The following is a 20,477-nucleotide window of genomic DNA, read 5'->3' as shown; positions in this document are numbered from 1 at the left end:
GCACAGGCAATGCTCCCACTCCCTCAATATGTCCAAGCTCCAGTGCCAAAGGAGACTCCACCTCTTTCGTGACATTGGCACCACCATATTCCAGATGATTGGGCTGGAGATCACCTCCAACCTCATGGGTGGACACCCTGTGCCTGTGCCTCTGAAGGTCACAGGCCTTCAGCCTCTCTGCCACTGGTTCTTCCCAGGGGTCAGTGGAGGATCTGTGAGGTGTGTCACAATCTGCTGCGCACAGCTGCATGAACCTCATTACTCACACCCTCTTCAGAAGGGTCTTGACATTCCTTCCTGAACAGCCAGTAGACTAAGGTATCTCACTTGATACAACATCCATGTTAATGAGCTGATTCATTCCGGCAATATTGCAAGGGATCACCACTCTTTTCAGTGACTTCAGAGTCATCATCCCCAAACCTGAAACTTGTGGAACTTTCAAATTCCTTAACCTTGTTGCGATTTTCAGAATTCAATGAGTCCAGGTAACATTTCAACCAGTCAATCCCACACACAGTAGATGTGCAGCCACTGTCCAATACAGCACAATTGAAGGATTCTGCAACCAACAAGCTCATTACCGGCGTAAAACTGCTTGTTAATAGGACAATGCCTTCTTTCTGGTCACTATCTTTCTCTCCTTCTGACTCTTCCATGTCATGTGTCGCTTCAAACACTCTATTATAACGTGTTGGACAGTTGAAAGCATAATGGTATTGTGAGTCACAACGAAAACATCGATTTATCATACTCCGGGCATTTCTGGGGTTTATCTTCCTATTGTAGGTTCTAACTCGGTTTCTGTCTTCATAATTTCCGGGTCCTGATCTCCTTCTATGGGCAGGATTCTGCGGGGCAGGAAACTCTGGTGCGAAGGAGTGGCATGAACCACTCTGACATCGGGCTGCCCCAAAGGTGTGGAATCCTCTACACCTTTAGGGGCTAGGCCGGCGGCGGAGTAGTTTGCCGCGCCGGCCGGCGCGGAAGGGGCTTGGCGCCAAGCCAACTAGCGCCGAAGGGCCTCCGCTGATTGGAGCGTGTTGGTGCATACGTGGGAGTGCCAGCGTGTGCTGGTATCATCCCAGCGCATGCGCAGGAGGGGGTTCATCTCCGCATCGTCCATCGCGGGTGTCCACAGCAGCCGACGCGGAGGAATAGAGTGCCCCTACGGCACAGGCCTTCCCGCAGACTGGTGGGCCCCGATCGCGGGCCAGGCCACTGTGGGGGCACCTCCTGGGGCCAGATGCCCCCCCCGCCCCACCCAGAGGACCCCGGAGGCCGCCCGCGCAGCCAGGTCCCACTGGTAAGTACCTGTTGTAATTTACGCCGCCGGGACCGGCCGAAAACGGGCGGCCACTCAGCCCATCGTGGGCCAGTGAATCGCTGGGGGTGGGGGGGGGGGGGGGGGGGGGGGGGGGGGTGGGGGGGGGGGGGTTGCCGCCACTAGCGGCCGCCGACCGGTGCGGCGCAATTCCCGCCCCTGCCAAATCCCTGGTGCCGGAGAATTTTGGCAGCCGGCAGGGGCGTGATTCACACCGCCCCCGGCGATTCACTGACTCAGCAGGGGGTCGGAGAATCCCACCCTATAGTCTTGGAACCTGTTTGTAGCCGTGCGATTTCGCCATCCTGTATCTTCCATTTTCTGTTTTATTGCAGGCTGACCTATTTGGGTCATCAGAGCCATCGGAATCGAATGCTTCCCCAGAAACTTTTTTTAAAAGCTTCTCTGTCATCTCATCGAATAAGGTATCTTTATCCGCAAACTGAACTCCTGCCAAAACCAGGAGCCGATCCATGTTGCTCACTCTAGCACAGTCAAGTAATTTAAAGGCCAACACAGACTGGAAATTCCAGGTTGTGTTTCTACAGCCTTTTATATAGTCTGCCAAATTCCATTATAGAGTCTTCAATGGAGAAATCCTCTATTTTCCGGAACCTATTAAAATCCAACCATGCTTCATAAGCACTTAACAAGCCATCCATTTTAGAAACCTTATCCATATAACGTAATAGAGCAGGGGTGGGCAAACTTTTCCGTGTAAGGGCCACATTCAGAAATTCACAATTCACAAAGGGCCGCATAGTATATTAAGTAAAATAATTACTTCACCCGGTTATGATTCTGGGCGCCTCATATAGAACATAGAACAGTACAGCATAGAACAGGCCCTTCGGCCCTCGACGTTGTGCCGAGCAATGATCACCCTACTCAAGTCAACGTATCCACCCTATACCAGTAAGTAACCCAACAGCCCCCCCCCCCCCCCAGTAACCTTAAAAAAAAAAATTTTTTTTTTTTTTTTAATGACTTGGTGGGCCGCAGAAATACCTTTGGCGGGCCGTAGTTTGCCCACCCCTGTAATAGAGTCTCCAGACCTTCTTCTGAGTCTAAGTCTTTCAATTCCGGCTCAGAAAACACTTTGCTTCGGATTTTACTGTCATAGGGTTGAGAAAGAGCCAGGGCCATACCTTGTTTTCTCTTTCCCAAGGCAGTTCTTTAGTCCACATAACTACTGCACTTCTCCATTGGTCATCCACTCTCCTTTCAGAAAATAAGTTGGGGGGGGGGGGGGGGGGGGCGGGTTGTCATATCCGACCTTCTTTATCCTAGGTTCGGCCATATAACTTCTTTTTTTTTTCTTCTCACTCACTCCTTGATTTTGTCGGGAAAAGTTGTATCTTTCAACTCTTCACATTTGCACAGCAACCATGTTCTGCTGCCATTTGTTAGGTGTTTAGCTGCTGTTGTGTAAAGAGTCAAAGGTTCAGCTCTTTTTATAAACACCTTTTTTCCACTTTACCAGCCTCTGCACAAAAGTATATTTTCGCATCACCTGACACAAAGGCCACCTGAAGCCTCTTTACCTATCAGTGTCAATTATTGGATACTTAACATAAATGAGACAGCTAATTGGAATGTCTCTTAACCCATTACTTAACACCTGACTACACATCTCCACACAGTTCCATGTCAATTCTGTACTCACCCTTGCCCTTGGAAATCATTAAACCTTTTTCAGCACTGTATCCAATTGTGGCGCACCACAGGGGCTGGTTTAGCTCACTGGGCTAAATCGCTGGCTTTTAAAGCAGACCAAGCAGGCCAGCAGCACGGTTTGATTCCCGTACCAGCCTCCCCGGACAGGTGCCGGAATGTGGCGACTAGGGGCTTTTCACAGTAACTTCATTGAAGCCTACTCGTGACAATAAGCGATTTTCATTTCATTTCATTTCACAGTGTTGCCCCTGACCGAGTCAGCCATCTCTGTGCATGCCTCCTCTGTTACATGTGGTGGCCTCCTCTTACCATCCATAGGCATCAGGGCTTCATGCCTATCACTGACCTCTTCACAGGAACAGAGGACAGAATGCCCACTGGGTTTGCTCTCCTACCTTCCATGCCCACCTGTAGCTGATGCTACTGCCACTGAATAGAATCCTTCTTATATTGTTGCTGCCAGCTCCCTTAGCCTCTCCACCATCCCTGACAGTGTTCAAGGAGTTGCCTGGATGCTTTTTAAAATCCCTGTCAAGTCCCCATTGGATCCAGCAGTCGACTTGTTCCCACTCCTGCCTGCACCGTCAGGCCAATTGGGGGACAGACTCTGTGCTGGGCAGGCCTTAATTAGCCACTCAGTGTGAAATTGCATTTCGCCCGGGAGATGATTCAACACCCTCCTCTGCACCCATTAACCTTGCATTCCTGACAGGCACAAAATGGGGGCTTTTGCTACAAGTGAATAATTGGTCATAAGTTTTCTTTGAATCCGAACATGAATAATTGTTTGATCCCATAGCAACTGGAATGCTGTGAGCAATGGGCAGAAAAATCATCACCACAGAATTCTGTTTACTTAGGAGTGTCAGCTTTTCTTTTCTGATTCATGTGTAGCCGTACCCGAGACAGTTTACATCTTTGTTCTCCATTACTTTGTTGAAACTATATTCCAACATTTCTAATAGAGACATAGACCTATAGAATTCCGACAGTGCAGATGGAGGCCATTTGGTCTTTTGTGTCTGCACCAACCCTCTGAAAGAGCACCCTAGCTAGGCCCACTCCCTCATCCTATCCTCATAATCCTGCCAAACCTGCACATCTTTGGACACTAAGGGACAATTTTAGTGTGGCCAATAATTCATGTTGGGATTCAAAGAAAGCATATGACAAATAATTCACTTGTAATAAAATAGGCCACATGAACAGAGCCGCCACCGCGCTCACAATCCACATAACCTACATATCTATGGACTGTGGGAAGAAACTGAAGCACCCAGAAGAAATCCATGCAGACACGGGGAGAAAGAGCAATCGTGGGCCAGTGAATCGCCGGGGGGGGGGGGCGGGGTGCCGCTGCTAGCGGCTGACGACCGGTGCGGCGCAATTCCCGCCCCTGCCAAATCCCTGGCGCCGGAGAATTTTGGCAGCCGCCAGGGGCGCAATTCACACCGCCCCCGGCGATTCACTGACCCGGCAGGGGGTCGGAGAATCCCACCCTATAGTCTTGGAACCTGTTTGTAGCCGTGCGATTTCGCCATCCTGTTAGTAGTGTATCTTCCATTTTCTGATTTATTGCAGGCTGACCTATTTGGGTCATCAGAGCCATCGGAATCGAATGTTTCCCCAGAAACTTTTTTAAAGCTTCTGTCATCTGATCGAATAAGGTATCTTTATCCACAAATTGAACTCCTGTCAAAACCAGGAGCCTATCCATGTTGCTCACTCTAGCACAGTCAAGTAATTTAAAGGCCAACACAGGTTGTGGAAATTCCAGGTTGTGTTTCTACAGCCTTTTATATCGTCTGCCAAAATTCTATTATATAGTCTTCAATGGAGAAATCCTCTATTTTCCGGAACCTATCAAAATCCGACCATGCTTCATAAGCACTTAACAAGTCATCCATTTTAGAAACCTTGGGCGAAATTCTCCGACCCCACGCAGGGTCGGAGAATTGGCGGGAAGCGGCGTTATTTCCGCTCCCGCAGGTTTTTGAATTCTCCCGCCGGTCATAAACCGGCGTTGTGCAAATCCCGCCGGCAGCCTGTGAAAACAGCTGGCGCCGGCGGGATTTCATTTTTTTTAAACTTACCTCAAATCTCCGGCCCGGATGGGCCGAAGTCCCGCCACTGGGAGGCCTTCTCCCGCCGCCGAGGTTTAAACCACCTCTGGAACGGCGGGCTCAGCGGCGCGAGCGGGTCCTGGGGGGGCGGGGGGCGATCGGACCCGGGGGGGTGCCCCCACGGAGGCCTGGCCCGCGATCGGGGCCCCCCGCTCACTCCGCGGGGCAGTGCCGTGGGGGCACTCTTTCTCCTTCCGCGCCGCCACGGCCTCCACCATGGCGGACGCGGAGGAGAACCCCGCATCGCGCATGCGCCGGCAGTGACGTCAGCGGCCAGCTGCCGCTGACGTCACTGCCGGCGCATGCGCCGACCGCCGAAAGCCTTTCGGCCAGCCCCGCTTCCGACTGCGCCGGGTGTTTGCGCCAGTCTTCTGGTGCAAACTGCTCCGGCGCGGGGCTGGCCCCCAAAGGTGGGGAGAATTCCCCACCTTTGGGGAGGCGCGACCCCTGAGTGGTTGGCGCCACTCCCCTACGCCGGCACCCTCCGTCACGCCGGGTAGGGGAGAATCCAGCCCCTTATCCATATAACGTAATAGAGTCTCCAGACCTTCTTCTGAGTCTAAGTCTTTCAATTCCGGCTCAGAAAACACTTTGCTTCGGATTTTACTGTTTTAAGGTTGAGAAAGAGCCAGTGCCATACCTTGTTTTCTCTTTCCCAAGGCAGTTCTTTAATCCACATAACTACTGCACTTCTCCATTGGTCATCCACTCTCCTTTCAGAAAATAAGTGGGGGGGGGGGGGGGGGGGGGGGGTTGTCATATCCAACCTTCTTTATCCTAGGTCTTCTGTACCCATTAACCTTGCATTCCTGACAGGCACAAAATGGGGGCTTTTGCTACAAGTGAATAATTGGTCATAAGTTTTCTTTGAATCCGAACATGAATAATTGTTTGATCCCATAGCAACTGGAATGCTGTGAGCAATGGGCAGAAAGATCATCACCACAGAATTCTGTTTACTTAGGAGTGTCAGCTTTTCTTATCTGATTCATGTGTAGACGTACCCGAGACAGTCTACGTCTTTGTTCTCCATTACTTTGTTGAAACTATATTCCAACATTTCTAATAGAGACATAGACTATAGAATTCCTACAGTGCAGATGGAGGTCATTTGGTCTTTTGGGTCTGCACCGACCCTCTTAAAGAGCACCCTAGCTAGGCCCACTCCCTCATCCTATCCTCATAATCCTGCCAAACCTGTACATCTTTGGACACTAAGGGACAATTTTAGTGTGGCCAATAATTCATGTTGGGATTCAAAGAAAACATATGACAAATAATTCACTTGTAATAAAATAGGCCACATGAACAGAGCCGCCACCGCGCTCACAATCCACATAACCTACATATCTTTGGACTGTGGGAGGAAACTGGAGCACCCGGAAGAAATCCATGCAGACACGGGGAGAAAGTGCAAACTCCACACAGACAGTCACCCGAGGCTGGAAGTAAAGCCGGGTCGTTGGTGCTGTGAGGCAGCAGTGCTCACCACCGTGACAACCATCTTTTCTTGTGCAAAAGGATGAAAAGACGGATTTAAAGAGCATCCCAGTTGCTGTGAAGTCAGCCAATAATTCAAGTTACGATTCAAAGAAAACATATGGCAAATCATTCACTTGTAATAAAATATCCCATGTAAACAGAGCCGCCCCCATGCTCACAACCCCTAACTCCCCCTGGGGCGCATTAATAAAGAATGATGTTGCAGTTACTTTCTGTATCAATCAGAACAACCCAAACTGAGTTAACCCGATGAAAAAAGCCATGCAGAGGAATTGATGGACGTCAAAATCTGTGGACAAGGTCCAAGACAATTCTGTTAGGATTCTATTGGTGGCTATATCTGTCAGAACCTTCTATAAATTGGTATGTTACTGTTTATTGTATTCAGATTTGTTTGCTTGCTTTTTCAGCAAACTCTCTGCCACCTCACTTTCCCAACATTATCTGATATGGAATAGGGTTACGTGCGGACGATGCACCTGAAGATGCTCCCCTGGAGGGGTTCTTGATGTCCTGCAGATTTGGAATCAACAACTCTATTGGGTGTTGCAACCCCCACCCAGTGACCTCATTGGCTGAAGGTCAGAGAATCTTCTAGAATGGCGCAAAGAGAGGAAGGTAAGAAGGGACAGCCGAAGACCATCCACAGTGAAGACTCGGCACGACCCGCAAAGAGACTACAGACAAGACCCGCCAGCAACCCAGAGACGGGCGGAAGAGGGCGTACAAGAATCACCTTCAAAGATGCGGGCCCTGAGAGGGGAGAGGCTCAGAGAATTGGACCCGTGAGTCAATCCAGTTCATCGGCATGCGTAGTATTAGAATCTTGGGCAAATAAGGTTAAGATCATTTGGGGATAGTAACTGTTTGTTAACATTTATTAAATTCAATTTGGATTGAACTGCGAACCAGTTTCTGCCATTTGTTCATCTCATAAGTAAGGGCACCTGGGTAAACGTTTCAATAATAAACTACCAGTCGAAGTGTCTGATAATTTACAGACAACAGGCTGCCTGGGAATCTTGTGCAGACCTGCATAAAGCTCTCTTTGTGGTTGGACAGCAGCTTCACATTGATGGAATGAAAACCCTTGTGGTCAGTGATCTGTGGCTCTTTTAATTGCAATGTACCTTCTCAATAACAACTTGTACCCATGGGAAGCCAGCCAGATCTGCAAACACAGGTACCTGCTCATTCTGACTGGAATAATCACAGGAAAGAGTATATCATTGTCAGGCCTGGCAAAGAAGCCGTCTTATACATTTGTGGACACCAGCTGTGAAATCCGGCAAATGCCTCCAGAGGAGCCCTCAAAGGGTCCATGGGCAAAAAAAAGCTGAGGGTGACCCTGATTTGGACGGCCGCTGGTAAGTGTGGCCGTCAGCTCCAGTTGGCAGCAAATGCCATGTGACACGACATCCTGGGGTACTGGTGCTGAGGCATGTTGGGGAATCTTCGTCTCTGCCTGTACACCTTGTGAGCTGGACCTCTCCTCTGGGGCTACAGGCCTGTCATCAACAGTCTGCAGATGCTGCTGCTGTTGATCCTCACATGATGGCCAATCTAAGGCAGTATAAGTGGCCCCCATGCTGATCAGTTCCCCAGATGTCCAAACTGTGGATAACACATCCAAAGTGTGCAAAGTAACTTCTCAGTACTGGGAACAAACCCTTTTCCACAGGCAGCAAGTAAGAAAGTAGCTGTGAGTACTGGCGACTTCCTGTCACTTTTTTCTGCTATGTCTTTGCCCCAAAAAGCCCAGGAAACCCATCGTCACAAAGTTATAGTTAAAAACACATCAATACCACTCTAATTTAACGATTGACATATGATAAATTACAATCTGCTTTTCCCAAAGGGGTTGCTGCACTTAGGCTGACATGCATGGGTGAAGTGTGGACATCGATAGGTCAGAGATAGCCTCCCATGAGCTGTCAATTTTCCCACTTTTAACTTCCCACCTGCTCCCAAGGCCATATTTTGGTGGACAGGATTTTTGAGGGGGGGGGGGGGGGGTGCGGTGGTGATGATCAGTTACTCGCCATACGATTCCTAGCCTTTGACCTTCCCTGGTAACCAGAGTATTACTGTGGCTAGTCCATTTCAGTTTCTGATCAATGGTAACCCCCAGGATGTTGATTGTGGGGGATTCAGTGATGGTAATGCTATTGAATGTCAAGGGGCGCTGTTTAGATCCTCTCTTGTAGGATGGTCATTGCCTGACACTTGTGTAGTGCGAATGTAACTTGCCACTCGTCAGCCTAAGCCTGGATATTGTCCAGGGCTTGCTGCTTTTGGACATGGACTGCTTCATTATTTGAGGAGTCACGAATGGTGCTGAACATCGTGCAGTCATCCGCAAACATTCCCACTTCTGACCTGCAGTGATGTCCTGGAGCTGAGATGATTGACCTCTAGCCATCACAACCATCTTCCTTTGTGCCAGGTATGACTCCAACCAGTGGGGGCTTTCCCTCTGACTCCCTTTGACTCCAGTTTAGCTAGGGCTCCTTGATACCATATTCCATCAAATGCTGCCTTGATGTCAATGGCAGTCACTCTCCCCTCGCCTCTGGCATTCAGCGCTTTTGTCCATGTTTGAACCAAGGCTGTAATGAGGTCAGGAGCGAGTGACCCTGGTGGAACCCAAACTGAGCGTCCGTGAGCAGGTTAATGCTGAGTAATTGCTGCTTGATAGCAGTGTTGATGACTCCTTCCATCACTTTGCTGATGACGGAGAATAGACTGATAGGGCGGTAATTGGCTGGGTTGGATTTGTCCTGTTTCTTGTGTACAGGACACACCTGGGAAATGTTCCACATAGCCGGGTGGATGCCAGTGTTGTAGCTGTACTGGAACAAGTCCTCCTCAAATCCAGCAGTTCCCTCTCTGTACCTGATTTGACATTGAATTCATTCATTCTAACTTAGATTTTCATGTACGTTCTGTTCCTTAATCCTTTGATCTGTTTGATCAAAGTGTTACATAGTTGCTTGCCCTGTTCGCTCAGCTCCAGGATACTCAGTTTCATACATAGAACATAGAACATACAGTGCAGAAGGAGGCCATTCGGCCCATCTAGTCTGCACCAACCCACTTAAGCCCTCACTTCCACCCTATCCCCGTAACCCAATAACCCCTCCTAAACATTTTGGACACTCAGGGCAATTTAGCATGACCAAACCACCTCACCTGCACGTCTTTGGACTGTGGGAGGAAACCGGAGCACCCGGAGGAAACCCACGCAGACACGGGGAGAACATGCAAACTCGGCACAGTGACCCAGCGGGGAATCGAATCTGGGACCCTGGCGCTGTGAAGCCACAGTGTTATCCACTACCGTGCTGCCCAATTTTTTTTGTCCATCACTGTAATGTCATCAGTTCCTATTTTAGCAATCAGTACGTAAAACGTTAAAAATCCTAAATGGGCAGGGGCGATTCTAACTAATAGAAGACATCATTTAATATCCTGCTACTTTAAATTGTGTAGTGCCTTGTAAGCTGTGGTGCCTTTTGCAGGGAGTTGGTTGAAGGTCAATATAGTAAACATCTCTCCCTCTCGTTTCCTCAACACCACCCTTTCATCATTAACAATTGGCGCACGGCCATTTGCTGTCCCACTAGCATCTTTCTTTTCCTCCGCACGCCAAATTTACAGATGCTTCAAAATGTCACTAGTGATGTATTTTCTTAAATTGCTGTAAAAAAAAACTATGAGGGCCATGAAGAGTCCAGCATGAGTTTGTATAGTTAAACAGAAAGTAACTTTTATTTTCAACAATATTTACACAGCACCAGCAGTGGCGTGCAGAGGGGGGGGGGGGGGGGGGGGGGGGGCGACGGTGCATTGGCCCCGGGCATCCATTGGATGGGGGCATCCAATCAGAGAAGGAAAAAAAATTATTTTTAAAAAAAAAAAATTTTTTTTTTAATTTAGATTACCCAATTATTTTTTTCAATTAAGGGGCAATTTAGCGTGGCCAATCCACCTACTCTGCACATTTTTTGGGTTGTGGGGGCGAAACCAACGCAGACACGGGGAGAATGTGCAAACTCCACATGGACATTGACCCAGAGCCGGGATCGAACCTGGGACCTCAGTTCCGTGAGGCGGTTGTGCTAACCACTAGGCCACCGTGCTGCCCCAGAGAAGGAAATAAGAGAGTAATTTTAAAATTTCAGCGGTGATAAATCAATTTTTGGAGGCTCACCACACTGCAGAGGCAGTTGTTAGCCCTTTATTCCTTTAACATGGTGTACCCTTTCTGTCTAGAGAAAATGGTGCTTCTCCCCATCCTCCCACACGCATGCGGATGATGTACGTGGTGCAACCATCAAAAGCAACAAGCAGACGTGGCTGTTCGTTCCTGCGTTTCCTCGAGTCATAACTCGTCTTTTCTTCAGCTTTTTGTACATCTAGATTAGTTCTTTTACCTACTCAGGTCAGTGAATAGCTCTAGAACAGGTGCAACTACGGTTTTTATAGGTTGTTTGGCGATATTTAATGAAATATTTACGTGGGATGTAGTAAGAGTGAAGCCTGGATGATCAGAGGACTGCTATGGCATTTAATCTCGGAATAGGAGACATTTATTCCTTAACATGCTAATATTCGAATACAGATACCACTAATTTGCAAGTCTATGATATAAATTGCACAAAATTATCAGTGGAGAATCAGTGTGAAATAATTTGATACGAAGGAACAAAGAAATGAAATATGGTTTATCCGTCTGCAACTGACCGATTGTTTACCATTTTCTTCCCATGTTCTCATGCGTCTTACGGTTTTTGAGATAGAAAATGAAATGTTACGAGTATTTCGTGTACAACCGAGTGGAGCACAGAACAGGAAAAAAAAGAGGGCCAGAGTCGAAGAAGAGTCCCATCAAAGAGGGGCATTAGATGCATGGATAAAAAGAAGTAAAGAAGAAGTAGGAGAACCTGGAGAAGTAAAAGATGATGTGGGTGCAGAGAAGGATTTTTCTGATACGGACTCAGCTCGGTCAGAACATAATACTCTCTCTCCTCAGTCTCGTTGTCAGGATGATGAACCATGTGAAGAAAATAAAGAAGATTTTTGCATATTTTTGCAAAGAAGCGATTTTGGCTGTTTGAAGAAACCGATTCCAGATCATTTGAAGATGACAATATTACAACATGGCCCTGAAAGATATCAGAATAAAAGTGGTCCATTTGCTGAGAAGGATGGGAGATCATTTTCCAAACAGTGGTTTGATAAAGATTCCACAAACGGAGAAATTGTGGAGAGAAAATGGTTGTTATACTCTCCATATCGGAAAGCATGCTACTGTTTTGTTTGCTTTTTGTTTTCAAAGGAGCATTTGTCGTCTGTGCCAAACTTTGGAAAGGAAGACGGTTTCTCCACTTGGAGAAAATTAAATCCAACAATACCTGACCATGAGGAAAGCCCTTCTCATAGAGCTCACATGAGGGAATACCTGAACCTCGTAGTTCGGCTCCATCATTCAACTACGATAGATGCTAAACTTCAACAGCAAATGTCTGCTGAAAAGAAAAGATGGAAAGCTATAACTGAACGGATTGTCGAGGTTATATCGTTTCTGGCAAAACAGAATCTGGCCTATCGTGGACATCGAGGAGAAGGAATATCTGGGTTATCAGAGCCAGGGGAGACAGTCAGTGAAAATACAGGAAACTTTCTAGCAACAATCAGACTTTTGGCCAAATATGATGACATCTTAGCAAAACACTTGCAGAGAGGGAAAGAGAAACCAAAAAGTGTCACCTACTTGTCCAACAGAATTCAAAACGAAATAATCAATCTTCTTGGTGAAACTGTCAAGAAAAATATAATTTCCGAAATTAAGGACGCAAAATATTTTAGCATAATGCTGGATTCAACTCCAGATATTGCCCATGAAGATCAGGTTTCTGAAATTCTGCGTTACGTTCATATTGATGAAAACAGAAAAGTAGAAATAAAGGAGACATTTCTGGGATTTTTTCAAGTCAACAAGAAAGATGCAGTCAGCCTGGTAAATAAAATTCAGGAAAAATTGGAAGAAGACAAAATTTCCATGAATGACTGTCGTGGTCAAGCATATGATAACGCAGCAGTTATGGCTGGAGTGAGAGGAGGTGTTCAACAAAAAATTCTTGAAGTTAACCCAAAAGCTGTGTTTGTGAACTGCGAGAACCACAGCCTCAATTTGTCCTGTGTCCATGCAAGTGAGGTGCAACCTGTTGTTGTTACATTTTTTGGCATTCTAGAAAAACTCTTTACTTTTTTTTCTTCATCTACTTCTCGTTGGGAAGTGTTAAAATCATTTGTCACTCGGACTGTGAAAAGACAGTGTGACACAAGATGGAGTTCCAGCCATGATGCTGTGCAAGTAATCCACGAAGAGTGTGACAACGTTATTGCAAGCCTTCAACACCTGCTGGAAGGAGAATTTTCAAGGGAAACCAAATCTGATGCAGGATCGCTACTGAACTCTATTCAACAGTTCCCGTTTATAGCTTTATTAAATTTTTGGTACTCAGTTTTATCATCAGTGGATAAAGTCTCAAAACGTTTGCAGGATCCGAAAATGGGGTTCCATGAAGCTTCTTGTGATCTGAGAGGACTTATTCATATCTTGAATTTGAAGAATGACGAAATTATCCACAATGCAATAGATTTAGCCAATGAATATTGTCAAAATTGGGGAATACCAATTGCACGAACAAGGAGAAGAAGAATAATGCCTGGAGAGTCAGCAAGAGATAGTGGACTGACGGCACAAGAAGAAATGAATAGAGTAATGGTAGAGATTGTGAACAGATTAAAAACTGAAATTGAAGACCGCAGTGTCCGTCTTCAAAGACTCAGTGACCGATTTTCTTTTCTTCTGAACTTGAATTCAGGAGTGATTGAAGATGAACAAGAAAGAGAGAAATTAAAAAAGGAATGTTCAGGCTTTGCAAATTATTATGACAATGATGTGGTTGCAATTCAGTTATATGACAAAATTATTGATTTTGTGATGCTCCTTCGAGCTGGAGGGAATAGAGTTCCCCCTGATCCTAAAGATGCTCTGGAGTCTTTACTGCAGTATGGGAGGGATGTCTTTCCGACGCTGTGTGTTTCATACAGATTACTGCTTACAATCGCATTTTCAGTCGCAAGCTGTGAAAGGTCATTTTCAAAACTGAAATTAATAAAAACATATCTGAGGTCTTCTATGTCACAGGAGCGACTGACCAACCTGGCTTTAATAAGCATTGAAAAAGAATTTCTCACAGCTGATGTAAAAAGTGAAGTAGTTCAGGTGTTTTGTGACAGGAGATATAATTTGGGGAAAAGAACTTAATAAATTTGATTGATTAATATTAAAATCGAATAAAGCGTTTATTTCATGTTTCATCTGTGTTTATATATTCAAAATGTTTTCCTTTCTCATAATATTTCTCAGTATATTAGGCCTTATACTTGAGTCTTTGGGGCATACAATCTAGATTTGCCCCGGGCATCACCAGACCTCTGCACGCCACTGAGCACCAGTAGTTCACTGCTGGCTATCTCTCCCTAGCCAATACCATACTGTCTGCTCTATTTATACAGCTGAAAGGTTAATGATTGCCCCGCCCCCTTATTGGCAGAGCTCATATTCCTCAAGAACCAAGGGTTAACCAATTGTCTGCAGCCAATAGGATCCGGGCAGGTTATAATAGAAAATTAACACTTCACATTCATGTAATTATTGTCCTCACCACATATCTAGTTTTATAGGAAGTGGGCTGAATTCTCTGCACCCCGGCGCGGAAATCGCGGCCGCGCGGGGGACGGAGAATCCATTTCCCTGCACGAAATCGGGACTGGCGCCGGTTCCCCAATTCTGCGGGCGTCGCAAAGCAGCGTACTTGGTGAGTACACCGTGCTGCCCAGCACCTAGCTGGGGCCATTGCTGGAGTCCCGTCCCACCATTCTCCATCCCCAACCGGTTGAAGTCCCGACAGCGTGGATCTAATATGCTCCAGATGGTCGGGAAACTAGTGTGGTGATGATGGACTCAGTCCACAGCTGCCCAGGTCTGGGGCGGGCCAATCGGAGGGCAGGGGGGGGCCTTATACGTAGCTGGGCAATATTTGTGCAGGTGGTCAGGGTCGGGCACACAGCCGATCGGGGGGTTCATTTTCAGGTTCCAGCTCCGCGGTACGAGTCCACCATGCAGCACGGCGTGGCCGCTGGAGGCCGCTGCCATGTGCATGTGCAGCCTCTGGCCTAGAAGTGCAGGGGGCCGTATCTGCAGCAAAAGCTGCTGGTTTTACGCTGGGTTCCTGCTAGCCCCCTGCAGGGCCTGGAATATGGGGCCCTTTCACGCCAGTTTTTCTGGTGTGAAATTCCACAGTTCTGACGCTGGCGAGGGGCCATGATTGAATGGTGGAGTGGACTCGATGGGCCGAATGGCCTTACTTCCGCTCCTATGTCTTATGGTCTTATGGTCTTATGGCCATAGTCCCAAAAACGGAGAATCCAGCCCAGTATCTATAATAGTGTCTTACTTTTCAGTGACAATTGTAACAAAAAGGTCTGGCATAGGAAGGGTATTATGGTACCCTGACCAGACCCCAATTTATATCAGGAAACCGGATGAGACCCCAACAATTTTTCAATTTGTAAACTGTGAGGATAGGATATTTTGATCCAGGAATGATCCACTGACACCGAACGATCTTTTATATTGAAACAAACTTTTTATTGACACAGAGTTTTTTCCCATGAACATTGAAGAGCGAAACAGCTTTTCAATTAACAGTTAAACAGTTCAAAAATAAAAGCCGTCAAGCTTAGTTTCCTGTCTACTTCCAAACTTTCAATGAAGCAAAATCCACACACTCAGGTCATTTTTAATAAAGTTAACACTCACTGGTTTACAGATTTATTTACAAAGTCTTTGGGAGAGAAGCTTTCAGAAGTCAGTCTGAGAAACAGATCTCTTTTCCTCAGAATCCAGAGCAGAACTCAAAATAAATCTAAAAGCAACAGGCAAAGGGCAGGGCTGAAAATGAAACTAAGAACTGACCCAGACACTCCCATGAGTGAAATCACAGCCTGCCTAGCAGTTAAGAAGAGCTTTAGCATTAAGATTTTTAGCATTAAAAGATTAAAATATTTTAATAACATTACTGCAACAGACACATAATACTATATATATATATATATATAATATAAATTCCTGCATTCATCATAAGGGTTAATGAAAGACTGGGTACAGTACTGCCCAATTTATGATGTAAAGGAAGACAGGACCTGAATCTATAGGGTAGTCTTGGGCTGGACAGAGACATTTATAGTGGCAAGCCTGGAAACAGCTTTTAACTTAGACCTTATGATATATGTATGTGTATGTATGTCTATAGTTACTAGTAGTTAGTTGACACTTACTGTTAAACTGCACAAGAACCTCTTCACAGCAACCCAACATCTCACAACATGGTGATACATAATGGAACAACCCAGAACCTCACAGAAGCTGGAGCAGAAATTTAAACCCTGGCAGATTGAAAAAGCAGCATTCTGACCTGGCAGAAAAGCACCAGAAGTGAAGGCGCAGAAGGAGATTGCCAGAGGAAAGTCCCAAAGCAGGATTGGAAACAGATACAGATGGCAGAAATAAAACTCCACACTGCAGTGGAAAACTCTGTTGAATGTCGAGGAAGTCCAATTTCAATATCCAGAGAATGCAGAGTCAAAAGACCTACTGCGGGAATTAAAATAAAACTTAGGATCCTGGCCAGAGCAATTTTTAAAAAAGTTTTTAAGTCAGCAGCGGACAGAATTACCATTTATAAAGCGCTGTGAATGGCCCCGAGTTCCAAGTCAGCATCTGGACACAAAGAAACTGAGCTTACTCTGAATTAAAAAATGTTAAATAACAGAAATCAACATTTTAAACCTCAGAAAAAACTGAGAATTGATGCTTACAAGACTCGAGAATTCTCAGATATTGCGGGAAAGACTTAGAAGGTTTGGACAAGGAGTCGCTGCTGACAATTTAAAGGACAGAAACTGTAAATGTCAGAAGTGCATTACTGACACCAGATCATTTTGGACTAATCCGAAGATCAGACCAGTCACAGAATTGGGTACTTTGACTGAAGAGATTTCTTAGATACATGATTCGTTCAGGTCTAGACCAAAAGACAGAAGCTTAACAGGCTAACGCACTGCTTTATTTGGTAGGTGCAATGGCCAACGATATAATAGCTGGACAAGTAATAAATGACTCCTCAGCAAAATGAAACAAAGTTTTAGAATCCTTTGACACATACATTAATCTGAGCTGTAACATGATCCTTGAAAGAGCAAAGTTTAACAAACGTGCCCAAGAGCCAAGAGAACCTGTCTGTTCTTCATTAATGAGCCATGCAGAACAACTGAAGGCTGTGACTATTGTGACCTGCAACCTGAGCTAATCAAGGACAGAATGTTTTTAGAGCAGTGGACGATGCATTCTCAGACATGTTTCAAACTAAAGAAGATTTGACTCTTGAAAATGAAATTCAGATTGTCAGGCAACCCAAAATCCATTTACAGCACAGATGCATCTTAAGGAGTGAAAGCAAGCCATGGGACAGAGTAAACCCCACTGACCAGCTAATAAAATAGCAGTGGAGCAGGGACACTCCAGGCTAAAGGAAGCAATACCCTAACTGACCACTAGAGAGTGGGTGACCATGCCATCTCTGTGGAGCCAAGCGACCCCACAAACGTGACCAATGCCTAGCAGTTTCAGTGCAGTGTTTTAATTGTAATTGCATAGAGCACTTCAGAAAGCTTTGCAAAGATAAAATTACCAGACAGATGATTGCAAGAAAATCCACAAGACCGGAGTACCAAACCAAAAGGAAACACACCCATACATCTTGGGTGAGCTCAAGGATCTTGCATTTTCATTCCATAACACAGATATCTTGGTCAATGGTCACCTTTAAACTTTAAATTGGACACAGGAGCCAGTGTTATGGTCCTCTCAAGCAAGGATCCGTGGCTGCTGACCCAATGGTGGATGTCACACAGCTATCAGGCATCAAACTCCTGGTGAAGTGCACTCTGCAGGTGACACTTGGGTACATAGACAAAGAATACAAGAGACCCTGTTTGTTGGCTACAACCAAGAAAGCTTCCTTTTAAGCCAAAATTCCTCCATCGAACTCAGTGTCCAACATAAAATTGATGAGGCTAGCTGGCTAGGGCTTGATTTTATTAAACGTTCTGGGAACTCTACTCGATTCGGGGAACTGAGATCAACATACAAGACTGATTGATTGATATTTACTGTCACATGTACCAAAGTACAGTGAAAAGTGTTTTTCTGCAGCCAAGGGAACGTACACAGTGCGTACATAGTAGACAGAAGAGAAGAATAATTGACAGAGAACATTGACAGTGGTGCATCAACACTGAGATTACACTGAGGAGGATGTGAAGTCTGTTCACACCACAAAAAATGCCACAACCACTCATGAAACAAGTGCAGCAGCAGCTGGTCAGGATGAGAAAAATGAGTGTCATCTCTCCCATCATTCAGACAACTAAATGGTGCCTGGGATGTCCCCAGTCCCAAAACCTAACGGATCCATCCATATCTGCGTCAACTTGGCACAGCTCAATAATACCATGGGGGTAGAAGTCCACCTGATGTCATAGAATAATATAATTTACAGTGCAGAAGGAGGCCATTCGGCCCATCGAGTCTGCACCGACTCTTGGAAAGAGCACCCTACTTAATCCCACACCTCCACGCCCACATTATCCCCGTAACCCAGCAACCCCATCTAACCTAAGGGGCAATTTAGAATGGCCAATCCACCTAACCTGCACATCTTTGGACTGTGGGAGGAAACCCACGCAGACACAGGGAGAACGTGCAGACTCTGCACAGACAGTGACCCAAGCGGGAATCGAACCTGGGACCCTGGCCCTGTGGAACCATAGTGCTAACCACTGTGCTACCGTGCTGCCCTTATGGGTGGCCGAAGTGGATGAAAGCCTTACTCTTTACAAGCACAGTGCTTTCAAAGCTCTGCACTAACGGCAGCTTCTGGCAACTTCCACGAGATGAAACGATTTCTGACCACATTCGTCACCCGCTTCAGAGTATTCTGCTTCAACCGCTTACCGTTTGGTATCACCTCCGCACTGGAAGTCTTTCAATTCACGTTTCGGCCACTTTGCAAGACCTAAGGGATGTCATCTGCCATATGGACGATATTTTGGTCCAGGGCACAACAAAAGGCTCACAAGCCACAGAATACCTGCAGGAAGAAAGGCTAACACTGAATGAGAAACATAAATTCTCCAAGACCTCAATTTGAATCTTAGGACAATACATCAGCCATAAAGGTATCATATGGTGGACTCACAGGAATCAAAAGCTATCAATGAGTTCCCAATCCCGTCCTTATCCCCACACAGTTCCAAACCAGGCAGTGGGAGCAGTTGGCAATCAATTTACTCGTCTTTAGTGGCAGGTCCTTCCTCATTGTTGTGGATTACTTCTGATGGGTTAAAGTGAAATTGTACATGACACCCACAGAGGCGTTGGTGAGAGGGTTCAGGGATCATGGCAACCCAGACTCAATAACGGTCCACAATGTACAAACCAATAGCTCACCCATTTTGCCACCACTTACGGCTCCAGGACTCCAACAGCTGCCCTAGACACCTACAGCCGAACAGTGAGACAGAAAGCATCGTCTGCAGATTAAAAGCCTTCCCGAGGAAGACTGACAACTTCCCAACAACACTGTTGACCTACAGCCGCTGCAATGTGGCTTAGCCCCATCTGAACATCTGATGGACAGAAAGCTCGGACCCTGCCCTGCCAAAGAAGCTGATACTAGGGATGGCAGCCAAATATTCCAAAACATCCAGGATAGAGAATAGTTCTACAGGCAGGAGCAGGCTTCCATCTGTAACATAAGGTACCACACCAGACACTTGCCATGTTTACACAAGGATGACCAAGTCGACATTAAGGACTTTGATAGAGAGGGCGTTATTGTCCGGGGAGATGCTACCCAGCCACCATCATACCTGGCAAGTGCTCCAGAAGTTACAGTCAAGAGGAACAAGAGGAGCCTTCACCCTGTCCCTCGAGGTGGCCCTCCCACTATACATTGGAGAGATATTGAAGAAGACAACCAAATGCCAGACCAACCACATCCAAAACAACCGCCTATTTATCAATATTTACCCACCTCAACAGAATCTATAACTCCTCCAACTGCTGTAAAGACAATCTGCGGGATTCTCCATCAGCAGGATCCTTCACCCCGCTGGCAGCTCACATACGCCTGCGGGTTTACCAACGGTGCGGGGTGGCCCACAATGGGAAACCCCATTGGCCAGCTGCGGGGACGAAGAATCTCACTGCCGGCGGTGTGGCGCCATGGACCTGAAAATGGAGCTGGCGAGATGGAGATCCCGCCCAAGATCTGAGAGAAACGTAAAGCCTCCAGACTGCCTGAACCCATTAGCAGAGAGAATTGGAGGAGAAGGAATGGTAGAAGTAATGTAAATATGTTGGATAGAGAGTTGAGAGTTCAGGAATGCATTGTAAGTATGTTGCCTAGAGAGTGGGGAGGAGGTGTGATATAAAGGTCTGGCATAGAATGGTTAAGATGGGGATCACATGATGTGAGCGCAGGAGCGCCTGTGCTTTCACGAGCTCTAGCTCTGCTCATGTTTTAATCCTTCAATTTATCCTGGTGCACATTTCATACTTGCCTTTTTTTGGGCTATATGTCTTGCGCTATTTCTCTGGAGGGCCCTGACTGGAGTTTTGCGAAAAGGACACGGTAGCACAGTGGTTATCA

The 20,477-nt window shown here is 46.3% G+C and overlaps 1 protein-coding gene across 3 annotated transcripts in view; it reads right to left on the bottom strand.

Moving 5' to 3' along the window:
* Positions 1-20,477, bottom strand: part of LOC119963121 (transmembrane protein 144-like) — a 123,114-nt gene that overhangs the window by 85,312 nt on the left and 17,325 nt on the right. The window contains exon 2 of one of the 3 annotated variants that reach the window (XM_038791739.1): positions 18,779-18,914. The exons of the other annotated variants lie outside the window; for them this stretch is intronic. The gene's annotated coding sequence lies outside the window, so the exon portion shown is untranslated. The remainder of the gene's footprint in view (positions 1-18,778; positions 18,915-20,477) is intronic. 3 annotated transcript variants of the gene reach the window in all.

This window comes from Scyliorhinus canicula, chromosome 3 (genome assembly GCF_902713615.1).
Source record: "Scyliorhinus canicula chromosome 3, sScyCan1.1, whole genome shotgun sequence".
Lineage (NCBI taxonomy): Eukaryota > Metazoa > Chordata > Chondrichthyes > Carcharhiniformes > Scyliorhinidae > Scyliorhinus > Scyliorhinus canicula.
The sequence above is the reverse complement of the archived record's forward strand: the minus strand, read 5'-3'. Positions and strand labels throughout refer to the sequence as shown.